Here is a 25,499-nt window from a genome sequence, read left to right as displayed (position 1 = left end):
CACACAGAAACATATCCACACCATTCCTCCCTCTACACCTCCACCTGAGTCTCTCCATAAACACAACACACCTGTATCTTTACACACATATACCTGTCTCTGCCTACACACACCCTATCTATCCCTCTATAGCCAAATCCCAGCTTCTCTACACCCCCCACCCAAAAATCCCAGTCTTTGCACAGGCATACACAGACACACATAGATCTACACCACGTCTCTACCTTCACACACACACAACTCTCCCTCCTTACACACAGCCCCTTCTCTCCCTCCACAACCTTGTCTCACCCTCAGCACTCTCACACACACAACTCTCCACACATACGCACATACCTCACCCAATCCTGTTTCTCCCTCCACACTCAGACAAGTCTCTCTACACACACATCCACACATACCCCAGTAGCTACACACACAAAGAAATATACAGATACACTCATTTTTCCACACACTCACATTCACATCTCTAACTCTACACTCACACTCCAGTCTCTCCATACGTCCACGTGCAAACATACACATACCCATCTCTCCCTCTATACACATACCCCAGTCTATCTACATGTACATACCCCTGATTCTCCTTTCACACTTACACAGGTTCAGATACACTTCTTTTCCTCCACAGTCAACCCCATCCCTACCTGTCGGCATCCACACACACTCACTCACTCACACAAGCCCATCTACACACACATCTCTTTCCCTCCACAGCCGCCTCCTCTCCCTCAACAAAAATACACTTGCCTGTCTCCCTCCACACCCACCTCTAGTCTCTACAAACATAAGCACATAAGTACAAACCCCTCTCGGAGAAGGCAATGGCAACCCACTCTAGTACTCTTGCCTGGAAAATCCCATGTACCAAGGAGCCTGGAGGCTGCAGTCCATGGGGTCGCTAAGAGTCAGACACAACTGAGCGACTTCCCTTTCACTTTTCACTTTCATGCATTGCAGAAGGAAATGGCAACCCACTCCAGTGTTCTTGCCTGGAGAATCCCAGGGACGCCCTGGTGGGCTGCCGTCTCTGGGGTCGCACAGAGTCGGACATGACTGAAGCGACTTAGCAGCAGCAGCAGCACACACCCCTCTCTCCCTCCACACTCATACCCTAGTCTCTCTCTACACACATGCACATCCCAGTCTCTCCAGACATACACACAACACACACCCCAGTTTCTCAAACACAAGCTCTCACACTACATCTATCATTCCAACACACAGCCCAAACTCTTCCCATTTCTCCCTTCACAGTCTGACCCCACCTCTCCCTCAACACACACAACCTGTTTCTCCATACCAAACAGCCATCTCTCCCTCCATAACACACCCCTGCCTCTACACCTATATACCTATCTCTACCAACAAACACCCTCTTAACTCTCTCCACACCACCTCGTCTCTCCACATACACACACAAACACACAGAAATCCATCTTTCCAGAGAAATCTATACTCATACCCATCTCAAATTCTATACCCACACCTCAGTGTCTCCATACACACACAGTCTACACACATATACCTGTCTTTACCTACAACACAGCCTCTCTCCAAAATACCATCTCTACATATATACCACAGTCTCTCCACACATACACCCTAGTATCTCCACACACACAGACATGAACACAACCATCTCTCTACCCAAAACCCAGTCTCTACACACACATACTACTTCCATCTTTCCAAACATCCACACACATGTCTCTAACCCCACACCCAACCTCAGTCCTCCATACAGACACATCAGTTCAGTTGCTAAGTCATGTCTGACTCTTTGTGACCCCATGGACTGCAGCACGCCATGCCTCCCTGTCCATCACCAACCCCTGGAGTTTACTCAAACTCATTCCATCCCACTTCTGACAATGTTCTAGTTTTGGGCTCCCCTGTGGCTCAGCTGGTAAACAATGCACCTGCAATGCGGAAGACCTGGGTTTGATCTCTGGATTGGAAAGATCCCCTGAAGAAGGGAAAAGCTACCCACTCCAGTATTCTGGCCTGAAGAATTCCTTGGACTGTATAAGTCACAGTCACAAAGGGTCACAAAAGAGTCAGACACCACTGAGCGACTTTCACTTTCCAACTTAATGTACACATACATGCAAACACATAAACACAAGTCTCCCTCCATATGCACCCCAGTCTCTACAACCACACTCAGACTCCTGTTTCTCCTTCCACACTTACATCTCGGTCTATTCACACAAATACACTCACCCGTCTTTCCCTCACCTTCTTTTGTCTCCCTCCAAACCCACATCTCTCGCTCCATACCCCAACCCAGTCTCGACACAATCATACATACACCCCTCTCCCCACAAAAACCCATACCCCTCTCTCTCCTGCAACACCCCAATCTATGTCTGAACACTCACATGCACATGCACACACTCACGCACACACACACACATACATATCTATCTACACATAGACATTCCCTACTCCACTAGTCTCCCTCAAACCCCCTTCTCTCCATCAACTCCCAAACACAACCATCTCTATACAACAGAGTTGTCTCTCCCTTTACACCCCTCCATTTCTCCTTCCGTACCCCTCCAGTTCCCCCTCACACCCCTCCAGTTCCCTCTCTACCCCCCATTGACTGAAATGTACACCCCATCTCTCTGATAAACTCAAAGTCCAGTTTCTAAACACACAAATACATACACATCAATTTCTCCACATGCTCACACCCCCATCTATCCCTCCACACACCCCTGGTCTCCCACACACACCCCAGTATATCCATACACAGCCCCCACATACCTTTATATATGTGCTCACACACATTCCAGTCTACACACACACCTCCCACATCTATCCCTCCATACACACCATCCCACATTCTCCCATTTCTTCCTACACAAACAAAATTTTGTCTCCCCCCAGATGCCCCATCTTTCAACACACATATAAATACCTATCCCTCCCTATAAACACACACTGCACAACTTCTCCTCTACATTTAAACTGCAGTCTCTCCCCCAATAATCACACCCCTGATAGTCTCCTCCGCATAGACACACACCTGTTTTTCCATCCAAACACACAGCCCAGTCTATCCACACACATATTCTGCTCACCCTCCATAATCCCCAACTCACCCTCCATGTACACACACACCCAACTCACTGCACACACACACAAGCACACTCATCTCTCTCCACACCCACAAACTAGTCTCTAGAGATACATATGCACACAAAACACCCATCTTTCCATAATCACAAACACCCACTCAGTCTCTCTCTCTCCACACCCCCAGTCTCTCGTTACACTCACAAACACATCTGTTTCAGCTCCCACAGACATATAGAAGTCTCTCCCTGCACACATCTGCAGTCTCTACACACACACACACACACACACACACACACACACACACACGACTCTTAATATCCACACCACAGTCTCACCACACATACCTGCAAACACCATCTCTACACAAAAACCGCCTCTATTCCCCTCATCACACCACATTAGTCTCTATACACACACACCCCTGCAGCACCCACACATACACCCATCTTGCTCACCACATGCAACAGCCTCATCTCTATACACAGTCCCATCTTTCCCTCCACAATTTCATCTCCCTCCACACACAACCATTTCTCCACACACACACAAACATATGTGCATCTCTACCTCTCCATCCCTGCCTCTCTCTCCATGCCCACAGGCCACTTTCTGAACACACACACTCACACTTGTTTCTCCCTCCACACCCTCCCTGTTCCCTCCCTTCACATGCCTTTCCTCTATCCTACACACACAAACACACACACACACACAAACATACATACATATATACATATACATGCCTGTTTCTCTGCATTCTCATCCCCAGTCTCTCCTTATACATCAACAAACACAAACCCATCTCTCCCTTCACACAAACACTCCAGTCTCTATATACACAGACCCATATCCTATCTCACCCTCCTCACAACCATTTGTTTCCACAGATACAAACACAACCCATCTCTGTGCATCCCTGTCTGTACACCCACACACCTGTCTCTTCCTGCACACCATCTCCTGAATCTCCCTGCACATCCCCTTATCTTCCCTTCCACACTGACACCCCAGTCACTCTGCACATGCACATACATATACATGTACATCAGTCTCTGCACACATGTACATACACACATACCCATCTCTCCCTCCATATTGGCCCCCAGTCTCCACATGCAGAGACCTAAACCTCATCTCCCTCCACACACACGACCCCACATTCTCCTCGTGTCTTGCTACACACATACCTGTGCCTCTGTTCAGACCACCCCATCTCTCAACATGTTCATACCCCTGTCTTCACACACACACACACTTGTTTCTGCTTGAAAATACATTGTATTCCTTGCTAACACACCCCATCTCTACCCTTGTCTCTCCAAACACACACATGCAAACATGTACATACCCATTTCTCCCTCTACACACCTATCCCAGTCTCTCTACATATACAGACCCGTTTCTCCTTTCACACTTACGAAGACACAGATACACTTCTGCTCACAGATACACTTCTGCTCACAGATACACTGCTCTCCCTTCATAGCCAACCCCATCTCTACACACACACACACGCACACACACACACACGCACACACACACACACACACATGTCTCTGCATCCACACATTTCCCAGTCTCTCTCTCTTACACACAAACCCATGTAACATGTAACATGCACATCTCCCCTCCCTCCACGGCCTCCTCTCCTTCAACACACACACACACACACACACACACACCATTTTCCTTCTACATTTTCCCTGTTTTCTCATTCCACCCTACCACCCAACTTCTCCTCCACACACATGCCATTTCTAACACACACACATACACAAGCCTGTCTCCCTCTATACTCATCCCCAGTCTCTGCACACATAAAAACACACCCCTCTCTCCCTCAACACTCATACACTCTACACACACACATCCCAGTCTCTCTTGATAAATAAACACACACCCCAGTCTCTCAAAAACACATCACCACACTTTATCTCTCATTCCAGCATGCACCCCCAGACTCCTCCCTTTTCTCCCTCCACATTCTCACCACATTCCTCCGTAAACACCCAGATCCTGTCTCTCCATACAAAATACCCATTTCTCCCTCCTTAACACACTCCTGTATCTGCAACATACACCTCTCTTTACCTACACACACCCTCTTATCTGTCACCACACCTCCTAGTCTCTCTATACACACAAACACAAATCCATTTCCAGAGAAATCCATCAGTCCAGTTCAGTTGCTCAGTCATGTCCGACTCTTTGCAACCCCATGAATTGCAGCACGCCAGGCCTCCCTGTCCATCACCAACTCCTGGAGTTCACCCTAACTCATGTCCATCGAGTCGGTGATGCCATCCAGCCATCTCATCCTCTGGTATCCCCTTCTCCTCCTTTCCCCAACCCCTCCCAGCATCAGTCTTTTTCCAATGAGTCAACTCTTGGCATGAGGTGGCCAAAGTACTGGAGCTTCAGCTTTAACATCAGTCCTTCCAATAAACACCCAGGACTGATCTCCTTTAGGATGGACTGGTTGGATCTCCTTGCAGTCCAAGGGACTCTCAAGAGTCTTCTCCAACACTACAGTTCAAAAGCATCAATTCTTTGGCACTCAGCTTTCTTCACAGTCCAACTCTCATATCCATACCTGACCACTGGAAAAACCATAGCCTTGACTAGACGGACCTTTTGTTGGCAAAGTAATGTCTCTGCTGCTTAATATGCTGTCTAGGCTGGTCATAACTTTCCTCTGGTCATAACTTTCCTTCCAAGGAGTAAGCATCTTTTAATTTCATGGCTGCAGTCACCATCTGAGGATGATTTTGGAACCCAAGAAAATAATGTCAGCCACTATTTCCACTGTTTCCCCGTCTATTTGCCATGAAGTGATGAGACCGGATGCCATGATCTACGTTTTCTGAATGTTGAGTCTTAAGCCAGCGTTTTCACTCTTCTTTTTCACTTTCATCAAGAGGCTCTTTAGTTCCTCTTCACTTTCTGCCATAAGGGTGGTGTCATCTGCATATCTGAGGTTATTGATATTTCTCCTGGCAATCTTGATTCCAGCTTGTGCTTCTTCCAGCCCAGCATTTCTCATGATGTACTCTGCATAGAAATTAAATAAGCAGGGTGACAATATACAGCCTTAATGTACTCCTTTTCCTATTTGGAGCCAGTCTTTTGTTCCATGTCCAGTTCTAACTGTTGCTTCATGACTTGCATATAGGTTTCTCAAGAGGCAGGTCAGGTGGTCTGGTATTCCCATCTCTTTCAGAATTTTTCACAGTTTATTGTGATCCACACAGTCAAAGGCTTTGTCATAGTCAATCAAGCAGAAATAGATGTTTTTCTGGAACTCTCTTGCTTTTTCCATGATCCAGTGGATGTTGGCAATTTGACCTCTGGTTCTTCTGCCTTTTCTAAAACCAGCTTGAACACCTGGAAGTTAATGGTTCATGCATTGCTAAGGCCTGGCTTGGAGAATTTTGAGCATTACTTTACTAGCATGTGAGATGAGTGCAATATACCCATCTCTAATACCACATCCACACCTCAGTCTCTCTGTACACACACATACAACACACACACAACCCCACCTCTACATACACTTTTCCACACAACCCCATCTTTCCTTTCCCCCATCTATCTCTCTGCACACACACAAATATATACAAATGCCTCTCTCTCCCTTCACACTGCCCCCATCTCTCCCCTCACCACACCTCTTCTCTACCCACATACTTCTGTCTCTACACACACAGCCTGTCTCTTCACAACCCCCAGTATTTCCACTCACTCTCTAGTATCTCCACACTCACCCTGCCATATCTGCACACAGACAGACATCCACACAACCATATCTCCAAACACATACCCAGCTCTCTGCACACACAGACACGCACATACATATACCCATCTATCCACACAGACACCCACGTCCACATTTGTAACTTCACACTCAACCTCAGACTCTTCATACACACAAATGCAAACACAACTTACCCCATCTCCCTCCATGCACACCACAGTCTCTACACACAAACACAGACACCCATGTTTCTCCTTCCACACTCACATCTCAGTCTCTGGACACAAGCACACATGATCATCTCTCCCTCCACACCCCAACCCAGTCTCTACACACTTAAACACACACACCCATCCCCCAATCACAAATACCAATGCCCCATCTCTCCTTCTATACCCCCAAACTCTCCCTCTCCATGCACACAAATATCACTCCATACACGTACCTCCTGTCTCTCTACACACACACCCATCTGTATTCCACACAGAGACATCCCCTACTCCCCTTCATAAAACCCTTCTCTCCCTCAACTCCCCCCCACACTGATCTCTACAGATAGAGACATGTCTCTCCCTCCACACCACTCCAGCACTCTCTCCATACCCACAACCCCATCACTCAAAACCTACAGACAGAAAACACACTTGTCTTTCATCCATACTCAGATCCCAGTCTCTCACATATGCATCCGTCTTCCACACATGCACACACACACATCAATCTGCCTGTGCACACACACTCACATCAGTCTCTGCACATGCAACACACATACACACCCCCGTCTATCCATCTACATACCTCTCGTCTCTCCACATACACATCCATCTCCCCCTCCATATTGCCACCCAGTGTCTACCTCACACCCACAGACACCCCAGTTTTCACAAATACAACCTGTCTCCCTCCACACACATACGCTAGTCCCCCAGTCCATACCAATCCTCCAGTCTCACCACCGACACACACACACACACCATTCTCTCCCTCCTCATACATCACCATCTCTTCATCCACATATACACATACCCATCTCTATACACATACACCTGTTTCTTTCTATACCCAGATGCCACTCTTTCCACACTTATCCACATCTCCAATCTATCCATTGTGCACACCCACACACTAACACTCCATTCTCCATACACACAAGCACACACCTGTCTCTCCCTTCACACAAACATCCCCAGCTCTCCCTCCAGAAACACATCCCTCTACATATGTCTTCACATACCCCATCTCTCTCTCCAGAGACAACCAAACCCTCTTCTGTCTTCTTCCATACTCCACCTGAATTTTCTTCCAAATCCACCCATTTCTCCTTCCACACACACAATCCTGTCTCACCCTCCACATTCTCTCTCACCCAAAGACAGTCCCTGTACCCACAGGTAGTCAACTTTCCACAAACATAGACACTTTCTTTCCCTCTGCACCCTCATGTCTCCAAACATAGAAACACGTCCATTTCTGCCTCCATACAAACACACCTGTTTCTCCAAAAACGCATGCAAACCCCCATCTCTCCACACACATAACTGCACTCACTCCCAGTTCCTCCCACCACAACCCTTCCCAGTCCACACATGGTAACACACACACAAACACACTAGAACACACACAAACACACTAATCTCTCCACACAGACACTACATGCATATTTCTAACTCTTCTCTCAACCTCCATATCTATATACACACACAGATACACACCTCTCCACACCCACACATAAATACATGCATCCCAGCCCCTGCACACACACACGTACACACACACACAGAAACAAAAAACACCCATCTGTCCCTCCACTCATTATCCAGACACTCCCTCCATATACAACAACCCTTTCTCTACACAAACACACCCCCATACAACTTTTTTTCTCCTACCACATCCCATATCTCTCTGTCCACACAAACATACACAACTCTCTTCCAAAAACATTCCAGTCTCTCTACAAACTTGCCAGTTTTTCCACATGCACACATAAATACTCCACCCATTATTTACACACACACACAAACAGAAACCCACACCTTATCTTTTCCTCCACACATTCCCTTTCACTTCCTACCCACAGTCCTTCCTTTCCCCATGCACAGAAATACAAACACAGACATAGAGCCATCTCTGCCTACACATCCCCCATCACTTACCATACCAACACCCACACACATGTGTGTCTCCCTCCACAATCCCTGTCTCACCCTCAGTACCCACACAAACTCAACTCTACACACATGCACACGCACTAACACACAATAACGCACTGTCTCTCCCTCCTTACCCCCGTCTCTTCCCACACATACACACATACTATTTTCTCCCTACATAGACATACACACATACCCACGTCTCCAAATCACACACAAACCCTATCACTCCTCACAAGCACGCCCACAACCTTGTTTCTCCCTCCACATCCCCTTCCACACACAGACACTCATCTCTCCCTCCACTCACTCACCCCCATCTTTTTCTCTGTATACAACATCCTCTTCTTTACACACACATACACCCGAGCGTGTCTCTCCATCCATACACACACACACTCACACACACACGTCTCTCTCTGTGTCTTCATCTCACCCTTCATACCACACCCCAGTCTCTCCATTCACACTCACACTCTACAATGTCTCTTCCTCCACAGACACACACCCATTTCTCTTCCCAAGAGCCCCTATTATTGTATGTACTGTGTGTGTGCTCAGTCATGTCCAACTCTTTTATGACCCCATGGACTGTAGCCCACCAGACTTCTCTGTCCATGGGATTTCCCAGGTAAGAATACTAGAATGAGTTGCCATTTACTCCTCTAGGGGATCTTCCTAACCCAGAGATCAAACCCATGTCTCCTGACTGCGTCTCCTGCATTGGCAGGTGGATTATTTAACATTTGAGCCACCTAAAAATCTCAATTCACCCTAAATACCCACATACCCAACTCTCCATACATACACACAGCAACACACACCAATACCCTCTCTCTCCCAACACATCCCCATCTCTCACTCCAAAAACACATAGACACATCTCTATATTCAAACATGCCCCAGTCTTTCCACACACAAATCTGTCTCTGCATAGGTGCATAACCACATTCTCTAGTCTCTCCACAAAAACACATAAAGACCTACATTCGTTCTCTCTATCCACAAACACACCCACCACTCCCTCGTCTCTCCCTATACACACATACTCCTTTCTACCTCCACACACACACAGACATAAACCAGTCTCTTCATGTACACACACACCAGTCTCTCCACATTCATATGCATAGACCCACACCCAGAAAGAAGGAAATAGCCTCTTTCCCTGATCACACACACGTCCACAGCACCCGTTTCTCCCTATACCTACCTGATGACTCTCGATGCACAGACACCTCCATCTCTCCCTCCACATTTATACCCTAGTCTCCATACACACACACACACCCTATCATAACAAACACAGAAACACCCACAAATCTTTCCCTCCACATCCTACTCTCTCTCCTTCCATAAACGCCTGGCTCTCTTTCCACAACCCCAGTCTCTTCCTCCATACACACACCCTTATCTCTACACACAAACCCATTTCTCCCTCCACACACACACCACATGCCTGACTCTCCCTCCAAAACTCCCGACTCACCCTAAGTACCTTCACACACAATACAGATAACTTTCCATGCACACACCTATGCCCTGTCAGCTCCCTCCAGACACATACCACACTCTCTACACACGCAAACATCTCCAGTTCTCCACACACACACAAACATGTGTACAGTCCAGTCTCTCCCTACACATAGATAGACCCACACTGTGTCTCAACCTCCAAACACACACACACCCACACACATCTTCAACTAACACACTTACCTTCTCTTCAGACACACACCCCCATTTCTGCATCCAAATTTCCACCACAGTCTCACCAGATATACTTGTGCCCCTGTTGTTTCTCCCCTCACACTTACACCCCAGTCTCTCCACATGCATAAAGACACACAACACTTCTCTCCCTGTCCACACCACCCTTCTCTCCTTCTGCGCATACACAGACACAAACCCAGAAACATCCAGTCTCCTTTCACTCACTCACCCTCCATATGCTCCCTCCATACACAGCTCCTTCTCTATTCAAACGTACCGCCATACAACTGTGTCTCCCCGTCCACACCCCACATCCCTCCTATAGACACATACACACATGACTCTCCTCCAAACACAATCCAGTCTCTCCCCACATGTACATAAGCACACACAGTACAGTCACTCCACACACACAATCACATACAGACCCACACCATGTTTCTCACTCCACACACTCCCCCTGCTCCCTACACATGCACACCTTTCTCCATGTAGAGAAGCACACACATACACATAGAGACACATACTCACCTCTCTCTCCACACTCCCCCATCACTTAGCACACCCGTCGCTGTCTCTGTGCACACATGTGTCTCCTCCACAAACTCCATCTCACCCTCAATACCCACACCCAACTTTCCACACACAGAGTAACACATTGCCTTTCCTTCCACACCTCCATCTCTCCCCACATATACACATACCTTTTCTCTCCACATTTGTTGTTCAGCTCAGTCATGTCCAACTCTTTGCCACCCCATGGACTGCAGCATGCCAGGATTCCTTGTCCTTCACTGTCTCTTGGAGTTTATTCAAGCTCATGTCCATTGAGTCAGTGATGCCATCCAACCATCTCATCCTCTATTGTCACCTTCTCCTCCTGCCTTCAATGTTTCCCAGCATCAGGGTCTTTTCAAATGAGTCAGCTCTTTGCATCAGGTGGTCAAAGTATTGGAGCTTCAGCTTCAGCATCAGTCCTTCCAATGAGTATTCAGTGTTGACTTCCTTTAGGATTGACTAGTTGCTCTCCTTGCTGTCCAAGGAACTCTTAAGAGTTTTGTCCAGCACCACAGTTCAAAAGGATAGGTTATTCTGCTCTCAGCCTTCTTTATAGTCCACTCTCACACCTGTACATGAATACTGAAAAAAACATAGCTTTGACTAAATGGACCTTTGTCAGCAAAATGATGTCTCTATTTTTTAATATGCTGTCTAGGTTTGTCATAGTTTTTCTTCCAAGGAGCAAGCATCTTTTAATTTCATGGCTGCAGTCACCATCTACAGTGATTTTGGAGCCCAAGAAAATAAAGGCTCACACTGTTTCCATTGTTTCTCCATCTATTTGCCATGAAGTGATGGGATCAGATGCCATGACCTTAGTTTTTTCAATGTTGAGTTTTAAGCCAAGTTTTCCACTCTCTTCTTTCACCTTCATCAAGAGGCTCTTTTGTCCCTCTTTGCTTTATATCATTAGGCTGGTGTCATGTCCATATCTGAGGTTATTGATATTTCTCCCAGTAATCTTATTTCCAGCCTGAGTTTTATAGAGTCTCCACATATACACACACACATATCTCTCCAAAAACACACCCAAACCTCATCACTCCACACAGCACATCCTCAACCCTTTTCCCCCTCTACACCCCTACCCAAGTTACTCCACATATACAAACACTTATGTCTCCCTCCACACATCCCTATGTCTCTCTCCACACACACAACTGTCTCTCCCTTCACAAAACACACGCACTCCATTTCTCCCTCCACACACACATGGCATGTCTCTCCCTCTGTATCCTCTCTCTCCATTCACACCCTCACCTCAGTCTCTCTCTACACACACACATGTTTCCACTGTGGCCTCTCCACACACACACACACTCACACACACACACACACACACACACACACACTCAACCTTTCATACACTGAAAACCCAGACACCTTCTCTGTCCATCCACACTCACCCAGTCTATCCTGCAACCACCAATCCCTCCCTACACACACACATGCACACACACACATACACGCCCCTACATCTTCTCTGCCTCTTCAGACCTCCCTCTCTCTCTACATACACACACACCCAGAAGAATCCATTCTCCCTCCACTCACTCATTCTGACACTCCGTCTATATACAACTCATCTACACAAACACACCCTCATACAACCCTCTCTCTCCCTTCACATCCCACATCTCTCCCCGTACAGACATATACACACATAACTCTCCTCCAAACACAATCCAGTCTTTCCACATGTGTGCAGACTCATGTACATACGCATAAATACAGCCCAATCTTTACAGACACATACACCACATCTCTCCCTCCCTCCACTCACTCCTCACCTTTCTCCCCAAAGATACACACTCCTTTCTTCCTTCACACACAGGAACATACACACAAACATACACCAACCTCTGCCTCCACACACCCTTTCTCTCAGTCACACCCATCTCTACACACCCACACCCCAGTATCCATGAACATCAGTTCAGTTCAGTCGCTCAGTCGTGTCCGACTCTTTGCGACCCCATGAATCGCAGCACGCCAGGCCTCCCTGTCCATCACCAATTCCCGGAGTTCACTCAGATTCACGTACATCGAGTCAGTGATGCCATCCAGCCATCTCATCCTCTGTCGTCCCCTTCTCCTCCTGCCGCCAATCACTCCCAGCATCATACATCCCTCAAAGACCCAAATTTTGTCTCTCCCTCCACACACACCTTCACACAGCTCATCACTTCCTCTACACATCTCCCATCTATCCACACCAAGCACCCCATCTCTCCTTCCACCTTTTACTTCAGTTTCTACACACACACACACACACACACACAAGCTGTTTCTCTCCTACACTCATCCCCCAGTCTCTACACACACACAGACACATATACCAATCTCTCTGTACACATAAAAATCCAAGTTGCTTCTTTCTCCACACCCCACCTTCTCTCCCTCCACATCCCACTGTCTCCCTACACTCTCAGATACACACATCTCTCCCTCCAAATACATCCCAGTCTCTCTACTCACACAAACACATACACACACATGCCTGTCTCATTCTCCACATCTCATCTCCTCTTCTACACCCTCCCATGGCTCAGTACATCCACAGCCCAGTCTCTAAATACATTCACACAGACAGACACACATACCCCAGTCTCAATACACAAATGTACTCTGACCATATTCTATACATACACACATGTGTCTCTCCATCTGTGTACCCATCTGTCCCTCTACACCCAACCACAGTCTTTCACACACACGTCACACATCTCTGTCTCTCCTTTCACACACACACACACACACACACACCCATTTGTGCAGATATACTCTGTCTCTCCACAAGAATGCCTTTCTCCACATTGACACACCTGTTGCTCCACACAGACACACATACACACCAAAACACACACCCCAATCTCCACCCACACAGACACTGCCCATATTCTACACACAAACACACAATACTCCCCTGTCTTTCACTACATCATGCTTTTCTGTCCCTCCACACATGAACCTCTGACTTGTGTCCCACACTTCTCTGGCTCTTCCTCCTCACAGACAACCCTATTGCTTGACACACAAATGTACATCTCTCTCCACACAGCCACGATTCAGTCTTTACACACACCCTTTTCTCTGTATAACCAAAACCCACACATCTGTATCATTTCACAGACACCCATCTCTGCTTCCCATTCATCCTGTCTCTTTCTGCAACCATCAGTCTCTCCTACACAGTTACATGTATACACACAAACAACCCTTATCTCCATCCCCACACCTTCTGTCTCTTCATGTACACACAGAAACACACACAAACACGTCTTTAACTCTACAGCCATACTCCATTCTCTACACATGTGTATTTCCACCCCATAAAACCCCTCCCTCTGTTCACACATACTCACTCCACAAACTTGTCTCACCCTTACCACCCACATACACCAACTCACCACACACACACACACACACACACACACACACACACACACACACCAAGTACATACTAACACCCTCTCTCTCACTCTACAGCCTCTGTCTTTGCCTTTACCCACCATCTCTCCCTCTATACACAGGCACACATCTTGCCCTTCAAGACACCCAGTCTTCACATATACCCACACACACACCACAGTCTGCCTACACGCAGTCTCTCCCCACATGCTCATAAACACATAGAGCCTGGTCTCTCTAGACACACAGACCCCACTGCATCTCTGCTTTCATCCACACATACCCATCTCTTCAAAAACACACACAAACCCCGTTCTCCACACATGTAATTATGCCTACACCCCAGTTCTTCTCTCCACAACCCCACCCCAGTCTATCCATTATCCCATTATCCCTAGTCTAACATACAAAAACACCCATCTCTCCCCCTACTCACTCACTGTGATACTTCTTCCATTCACAAACGTCCCTTCTCTACAAAAACACATCCCCATACAACCCTGTATCTCCCTCCACACCCCACATCTCTTTCTCTATTGCACACTCATGACTCTTCCAAATGTAGTCCAATCTCTACATGTGCACACAAACACATATAGCCATCTCTACACACACACACAAACACACCCCTCTTTCTTCCTCCATATACAGAAAGACAAACACACAGACACTTACCCATCTCTGTTTCCACACCCTTCATCACTCACCACATGCACACCAGTCTCTACACACACACACATACACAAGTCTCTACACAGAACATACACCCCCCACTAAGACCCAAACTGCATCTCTCCCTCCACACACACACAAAAACACTCACATATCCAGTCTGTTTCTCTTCACATCTCCCATCTCTCCACCCACACTGCAATCTCTATGTCCACATTTATGCTCATCTCTCCACACACTCATATGTCTGTTTCTCCCTCCACAATCTATACCCTAGCCTCTACACTCACAAACACAAAGACATATACACCCATCTCTCCGCATACACAAAAAATCACAAGCCTGTCTCTTCCTTTTGCACCCCCACTGAAATCTCCTTTCACATACCCTCAATTTCTCCCTCATCCACCCAAACATATCTCCCTCCTCAACTACCTCTCCACACACACAACCCAGTCTCCACACACACAACCCAGTCTCCATACACACACAAACACAAACCCATCTCTCCCTCCATATATGCACCCTAGTCTCTCCCTCCACAACCCCATCTTACCCTTAGCACTCTCATACACCCAACACTTCACACACATAGACATACTCCAACACACACTAATCCCATCTCTCCATCATCAACAACCCCATCTCCCACTCATGTCTTCCTAAACACAAAATAACCCCTTATCGACGCACACCCCACACAACCCTGCTACTCCCTTCATACCTCTGTCTCTCACATTCATACACTTCTATCCTTCCAAACACACTCTGGTCTCTCCCCACACATACCCATACACATTAAAGTCTGTCCACACACAAACATGCACCTAAGTCTCTCCTCCTGTGCTTAACAAATAACCCAAAGCCTGATTTCTGTACACCCCCCCACACCTCTCCCTCCAAATATACACCTTCACAATAGCCCTTCTCTCCCTCCACACATCTACCACCTTCCCTCTATACATTCTTCCTGTCTCTCCCTCCACACGCAAAGACTCATTTCTGCCTACATACACACACACACACACACACACACACATTCCAGTCTCCACCAGAAACATGTGCCACTGTCTCTTCCTCCAAACACATGACCTCCTACTCTCCATCAGCACTCCTCTGGCGCTCCCTTACTAATCCCATGGCTTGACTCACAAACACATATTTCTCCATCAACACTCACAACAAAGTCTGTACACACACACACATGTCTCTCAACACAAACACACACTTTCCAGTCTCTCCAAAGCACTACACACCCATCTATTTATACACCAAGAATAAACACTGTTTTCTTTGCAGACACTCCCATGTCTCATTCCCATTTGCCTGGTCTCTCCCTTAAGCAACAATCTTTCCCTACACACACACACACACACACACACACACACGCACACGCACACACATACATAATCGCGTCTCTCCCTCCATAACCTCACATTCAATAATGATACACCCTCAAATCTCCAGACACTGATACCCTATCTCTCCCATTGCACCTCCATCTCTCCCTAAATAGTTCAGTTCAGTCACTCAGTCATGTCTGACTATTTGTGACACCATGAACCACAGCAGCCAGGCCTCCCTGTCCATCGCCAACTCCCAGAGTTTACCCAAACTCATATCCAGTGAGGTGGTGATGCCATCCAACCATCGCATGCTCTGTCATCCCCTTCTCTTCCTGCTCTCAATCTTTCCCAGCATCAGGGACTTTTCAAAAGAGTCAGCTCTTTGCATCTGGAGGCTAAAGTTTTGGAGTTTCAGCTTCAACATCAGTCCTTCCAATGAACACCCAGGACTGATCTCCTTTAGGATAGACTGGTTGGATCTCCTTGCAGTCCAAGGGACTCTCAAGAGTCTTCTCCAACACCACAGTTCAAAACCATAAATTATTTGGTGCTCAGCTTTCTTTATACTCCATCTCTTACATCTATACATGACTACTGGAAAAACCATAGCCTTGACTAGGTAGAACTTTGTTGACAAAGTAATGTCTTTGCTTTTTAATATGCTGTCTAGGTTGGTCATAATTTTCCTTCCGAGGAGTAGGCAACTTTTAATTTAATGGCTGCAATCACCATCTGCAGTGATTTTGGAGCTCCCCAAAAATAAAGTCAGCCACTGTTTCCCCATCTATTTGCCATGAAGTGATGGGACCGGATGCCATGATCTTAGTTTTCTGAATGTTGAGTCTTAAGCCAACTTTTTCACTCTCCTCTTGCACTTTCATCAAGAGGCTTTTCAGTTCTTCTTCACTTTCTGCCTTAAGGGTAGTGTCATCTGCATATCTGAGATTCCCGATATTTCTTCCAGCAATCTTGACTTCAGCTTGTGTTTCTTCCAGCACAGCATTTCTCATGATGTACTCTGCATATAAGTTAAATAAGCAGGGTGACAATATACAACCTTGACATACTCCTTTCCCTATTTAAAACCAGTCTGTTTTTCCATGTCCAGTTGTAACTGTTGCTTCCTCACCTGCATACAGGTTTCTCAAGAGGCAGGTCAGGTGGTCAGGGTTTCCCATCTCTTTCAGAATTTTCCACAGTTTATTGTGAACCACACAGTCAAAGGCTTTGGCATAGTCAATAAAGCAGAAATAGATGTTTTTCTGGAACTCTCTTACTTTTTCGATGATCCAGCAGATGTTGGTAATTTGATCTCTGGTTCCTCTGCCTTTTCTATAACCAGCTTGAATATCTGGAAGTTCATGGTTCACGTATTGCTGAAGCCTGGCTTGGAGAATTTTGAGCATTACTTTACTAACGTGTGAGATGAGTGCAATTGTGCAGTAGTTTGAGCATTCTTTGGTATTGTCTTTCTTTGTGATAGGAATGAAAACTGACCTTTTCCAGTCCTGTCACCACTGCTGAATTTTCCAAATTTGCTGACATAATGATTGCAGCACTTTCACAGCATCATCTGTTAGAATTTTAAATAGCTCAACTGGAGTTCCATCACCTCCACTGGCTTTGTTCATAGTGATGCTTTCTAAGGCCCACTTGACTTTACATTTCAGGATATCTGGCTCTAGATGAGTGATCACACCATCATGATTATCTGGGTCGTGAAGATATTTTTGTACAATTCTGTGTATTCTTGCTGCCTCTTCTTAATATCTTCTGCTTCTCTTAGGTCCATACCATTTCTGTCCTTTTTTAATTTTTTTTTTAAATTTTAATTTTTACTTTATTTTACTTTACAATACTGTATTGGTTTTGCCATACATTGACATGAATCCACCACGGGTGTACATGTGTTCCCAAACATGACCCCCCTCTCCCACCTCCCTCCCCATAATATCTCTCTGGGTCATCCCCGTGCACCAGCCCCAAGCATCCTGTATCCTGCATTGGACATAGACTGGCGATTCGTTTCTTTCATGATAGTATACATGTTTCAATGCCATTCTCCCAAATCATTCCACCCTCTCCCTCTCCCTCTGAGTCCTAAAGTCCGCTCTACACATCTGTGTCTCTTTTGCTGTCTTGTATACAGGGTCATCATTGCCCTCTTTCTAAATTCCATATATATGTGTTAGTATACTGTATTGGTGTTTTTCTTTCTGGCTTACTTCACTCTGTATAATCGGCTCCAGAAATGTTCCCTTGGTGTCTCTAATTTTCTTGAAGAGATCTCTAGTCTTTCCCATTCTATTGTTTTCCTCTATTTCTTTGCATTGATCCCTAAGGAAGGCTTTCTTATCTCTTCTTGCTATTCTTTGGGAATCTACATTCAAATGGGTATATCTTTCCTTTGTCCCTTTGCTTTTCACTTCTCTTCTTTTCAAGCTATTTGTAAGGCCTCATCAGACAGCCATTTTGCTTTTTGCATTTCTTTTTCTTGGATATGCTCTTGATCCCTATCTCCTATACAGTGGCATGAACCTCCATCCATAGTTCATCAGGTACTCTATCAGATCTAGTCCCCTAAATCTATTTCTCACTTCCACTGTATAATCATAAAGGATTTGATTTAGGTCACACCTGAATGGTCTATTGGTTTTCCCTACTGTCTTCAATTTAAGTCTGAATTTGGCAGTAAGTTTATTATCTGAGCCACAGTCAGCTCCCAGTCTTGTTTTTACTGACTGTATAGAGCTTCTCCATCTTTGGCTGCAAAGAATATAATCAGTCTGATTTCGGTGTTGACCATCTGGTGATGTCCATGTGTAGAGTCTTCTCTTGTTTTGCTGGAAGAGGGTGTTTGCTATGACCAGTGGGTTCTCTTGGCAAAACTCTCTTTGCCCTGTTTCATCCTGTACTCCAAGGCCAAATTTTCCTGTTATTCCAGGTGTTTTTTGGCTTCCTACTTTTGCATTCCAGTCCCCTATAATGAAAATGACATCTTTTTTGGTTGTTAGTTCTCAAAGGTCTTATAGGTCTTTATAGAACCGTTCAGCTTCAGCTTTTTCAGGGTTACTGGTTGGGGCACAGACTTGGATTACCATGATATTGAACGGTTTGCCTTGGAAACAGAGATCATTCTGTCATTTTTGAGACTGCATCCAAGTACTGCATTTCGGACTCTTGTTTTCTATGATGGCTACTCCATTTCTTCTCAGGGATTCCTGCCTGCAGTAGTAAATATAATGGCCATCTGAGTTAAATTCACCCATTCTAGTCCATCTTAGTTCAGTGATTCCTAGAATGTCGATGTTCACTCTTGCCATCTCCTAAACAGACACACACCAATTTCTTCTTCAATGCACACATACCTATCTCTGAAAAAACACATGCAAACCCCATTTCTTCACACACATAATCACACTCACTTCTTCCCTCCATAACACCATCTCAGTCTATTCACACAGCAACACACACACACACATACACACACAATCTTTCCACACAGATACCATCACCTACATCTTTACCTCCATGTTGAACCCCAGTATCTATGCACACACACAAACACTCATAAGCATGTCTGTTTCTACATACACACACGTTATAAACAAGCAAATATAAACACATAGCCCAGTCTTTCCACATGAACAGGGGTATAAAAAAAACCCATCTTTCACTCCAAACACATCAGCCTCTTCTCTGTACAAACACACCCCCATACAACTTTCTCTTTCCTGACACAGACACATCTCTCTTTCCTCACATACATATACACATGCAGCTCTCCTCTGAAAATGCTCCAGTCTCTCCAAACACATGCCAGTCTCTACACACACACACATGCACAGTCAACCCAGTCTTTATACACACAAACACAACACATATACGTACACTATATCTTTCTCTCTACACATTCCCCTGTCTCTCCCTCCACACACTCCCCTTCACTCCCTCCTCTCCACACACCTCTTTCTCCAGACATAGAAATACACACCCATTGTGCCTCCACACCCAATCATTTAACACATCAACAGCTTTCTGTATCTCCACACGTACAGTTTTGTCTCCCTCAACAACCCCCTATCACCCTCAACACCCACACAAACTCAACTCTTTACACACACACATGCACTGACACCCAATAACACCCATCTCTCTCTCCATGCCCCCATCTCCCTAACACACACACACACACACACACACACGTCTCCAAAAGTACACTCAAACTCTATCACTCCATACAAGCACATAACCCTAATCCCCCCTCCACACTGCTACCCATCTCTCATACACACAGATACTCAGTCTCTCCTTCCTCTCACTCACTCCACCTCTCTCCTCATATACAATGTCTTCTCTACACACATATAGCCATGTCTCTCCATCCTGAAACACACACATGTGCATATCTCTCCTCCATATCCTTGTCTCTCTCTCACACCCATACCCCAGTCTCCCCCCCACACACACACAGACACTCTAACTCAACATTCCCTTCGCAGACAAACACCCATTTCTCCTCCTCCAAAGCACCCACACACTCGACTCTCCAAACACACACACCAACACACACCAACACCCTCTTCTCTCCCCCACACCCCTTGTCTCTCCCTCCATATTCCCATATCTTTCTTCACACACATATACACACACGTCTCTCCATTCAAACACACCCCAGTCTCTACACACACACATACCCCCATCTCTCCACATGTACAGAGTGACATTCCCTAGTATCTCCACAAAACATACACATAGTCCCATTTTGTGTCTCCCCATCCACAAACTCACACACTTATATCCCCACATCTCTCCCCACACAAGCCATTTTCTTCCTCCATATATACAGGCACCAGTCTCTCCATATCCACAGGCACACACACACACTCCAAAAGAAGAAACAGCATCTCTCCTTCAACAACCCCATCACCCACTTTTCCCTATACCCAGCTAATGTCTCTCCACACACACCCCTATCTCTCCCTCCACATATACACCCCAGTCTCTCCCCACATACTTATACCTGTCTCTCCACACTCATACCCCAATCTTTACACACACTCACACAAAAACACCCACATATCTTTCTCTCCCTCTATACCCACCCCATGAATCTTCCTCCATATTCTGTCATCTCCTTCCATAAACTCTCCTGGCTCTCCCTTCACAACCCCAATCTCTTCTCTACACATACGTGAATATCTACACACAAACCCATTCTCCCTCCACACACACACACCTGACTCACCCTCCTTAGCTCTCGACTCACCCTAAGTACCCTCACACACAATACAGACAACATTCCATGCACACACCGACACCCTGTCAGCTCCTTGACACCCCACCATCTCTGTCTACACTCTCAAGTACACATGTCTCTCCCTCCAAACACATCCCACTCTATCCACACCCAGACCCATCCCTGTTTCTACACACACACACACACACACACACACACACACACACACACCATGTCTCTTCTTCCACACGCACACACCCATATCTCCCTAACACACTTCCCTTCTCTCCACAGACACACACCCCTGTTTCTCCCTTTACGCTTACGCCACAGTCTCTCCACATGCCCAAACACTGTCTCTCCCTCCATGTCCCTCCCTGAGTCTCCCTCCACACTCCCCATCTCTGTTTCCACATCTCTTCATGGCTCAACACATTCTGCTCCAGTCTCTAAATAAAGTCACAGAAATCTCACGTACACAATCGCAGTTTCCTCACACATACAGCAGTCTCTACACAGACATTCACACACATGCCACATACCCAGTCTTTCCCTCTGCACATCTCCCATCTCTCCACACACATGCCCTCTCTCCTGTGTTCACGCTCCAGTCCCTCCATGCACCCACACACGTTTTCCTCCATACTCATACCCCAGTCTCTACACAGACACACACACCCTTCTGTCCACATACACAATCCACAAGCCCGTCTCTCCCTCCACACCCCACCTGTATACCATACATGTCCCCTCATTTCTCTCTCTACTACCCCAACATGTCTCCCTCCTCAACCAGTCTGCCTCTCTACTCACAAAACTCAGGCTCTACACACACAAACATCTCTTCACATGTACACCCCAGTCTCTCCACAACCCACATCTCACCTCACCACCTACATACAACTAACTCTTCACACATACCTATACCCCAACACACAGAGACTCTCTGTCTCTCCCTCCACACCGCTATCTCCCACTCCACATCTATACTCATTTCTCCCTAAACACAGACTACTCCTTCTCTACACACACCACACAGCACCCTGTCACTCCCAGCATTCCCCATCTCCTCCTCCACACGCAGACACATCTCTCCTTCCAAACAGCCCAGTCTCTCCCCACACATACCTACAAACATATCACAGTATCCAAACACACTCGTGTACCCAGGTCTCTCTCCCTGCTCTCACAAACACACAGAGCCCAGCCTCTCCACACACACACACCATGTCTCTCCCTCCACACATACACTGACACAATAGCCCACCCTTCCCTTCAGACATGCACTGTCTGTCCTTCTATAGATTCCTCCTCCTCTCCCTCCACACAAACACACCAGTCTCCACACAAATGCACATTTCTATTTCTCAAATACACACTCTCTCACACCCACAAAGACCCAAGCTGCATCTCTCTATCCATGCATACACACCCGTCTCTACATATCTCCCATCTCTCCAAACACATAGACACCCTCATCTCCCGGCACATGTACAACCCAGTCTTTCAGACACACACTCATACCCATTTCTCCCTCCACACTCACACCCAAATCTCTCCACACACAAGGACATACACACATATGCACAAATCCATCCTTCCATATACTTAATCATCCTTCCATACACATTAATCTCTTCCTCCACAGCCTGCCTGAATCTCCCTGCATGTCCCCACTCTCTCTCCCTCTACACAGTACCCACGTCTCTCCTGTTACACACACATACACACACACACACACACATCTCTATCTCCACACCATCCCCATCTCTCCCTCCACATTGACACACCTGTCACTCCACACACAGAGACACACATCCCAGTCTTTGCACTCAAACACATGTAGCCCAAATTTTCCACATACATACAAAACCATACTCTTCTGTCTCTTCCTCCATTCTCCATCCACTTGTCCCTTCCTCCAAACACACACCTCCTTCTCACCTTCAACACCCCTCCAACTCACACTCCACAGCCACAACCCAGTCACTTGATACACACACATTGGTCTCTGTACAAAACTTACACTCCCCAGTCTCTACAAAACACACATACACATACTCTTCTCTCCATACACTGAAAACTCACACCCCCTTCTTCTTCCACATACCCCTTCTTACTATCGCATTAACTCTCTCTCTGCAACCACTGATCTTTCCCTATAAATAGAGACACCTCTTACTCCCTACCCACACCTCTCTTCTCTCCATCCACACACATACACACACACACGCAGACATCTTTAATGCCACATCCATACTCCAGTCTCTACACACACACTCACCTGTCTCTCCTGCACCTCCCATATACATTCAGCTCTCCACAAACATATACAAACATGTCTTTCTCTCTCCCTGCTCATACCCAAGCACACACACCATAGTTTATCCACACACACACACATCACACTACACACACACACCCAGGTCTCTCCCCACATGCTCACAAACACACAGAGCCCAGTGTCTCCAGACACACACAGATCTATACTGCATCTCTGCCTTACCCATACAAACCCATCTCTCACAAAACACATGCAAAACCCATTTCTCCACGCTGAGAATTACACCCATACCCATTCCTGTCTCCACAACTTCACCACAGTCTATACACCAACGCACACAAACACCCATCTCTCCCTTGTCTCACTCACCCCAACACTCCCTCTATACATGATAACCATTTCTCTACACAGACACTCCCCATACTACCCTCTCGTACCATCATCTCTCTCTCTCGCTACACACACACACACACACACACACCATTCATCCTCTATCCACAGAAACACACACACACACACTTCTGTCTCCACACCTCACCATCATTCACCACAACACAACCATCTCTATGTTTATAAACACACACACACACCTATCTCTGCACACATACACCAGTCTCCACACACTCACAAAGACCCAAACTTCATCTCTCCCTCCATACACACACACCCGCACACCCTGCCTCTCCCTCTACACATCTCTCATCTTTACACATACAAACACACACATGTCTCTCCACACAAGCAACCACACTCATCTTTCTCCAAATCATACCTGAATACTCTTCCACATCTGGCTGTCTCTCCCTCAGAACCCCAGTTTCTCTCTAAACAAACCATGCCATCTCTCCCTCCACAGACACACACCCATCTCTCCTTACACACACATATACACACCCTTGCCTCTCCCTCCATACACACACACCCCCTCATCTCTCCCTCCACAACCTGTCCCACCATCAATACCCATACACCAAACTTTCCACAGACACCTACACACCCTGATATTCGGTTTCACCATCTTCACCCATTATCTTTCCCTACACAGATACACACTTGTTTTTCCCACCACACATACACACACCTGTCTCTCCAAAAATACGTGCTAACCCCATTTCTCCACATCCACACCCTTGTTCCACCCTCTGCAACCCCATCCCAGGCTGTCCATACACTGTAACATACACACACACTACTCTCTCCACTCAAACATCCTCACCCTAGTCTCTAACTCCACATTTAGCCCCAGCATCTATATACACAATTACACACACCTTTT

The sequence above is a fragment of the Ovis canadensis genome, chromosome 8, assembly GCF_042477335.2.
Source record: "Ovis canadensis isolate MfBH-ARS-UI-01 breed Bighorn chromosome 8, ARS-UI_OviCan_v2, whole genome shotgun sequence".
Lineage (NCBI taxonomy): Eukaryota > Metazoa > Chordata > Mammalia > Artiodactyla > Bovidae > Ovis > Ovis canadensis.
This window is presented reverse-complemented; position numbering follows the sequence as displayed.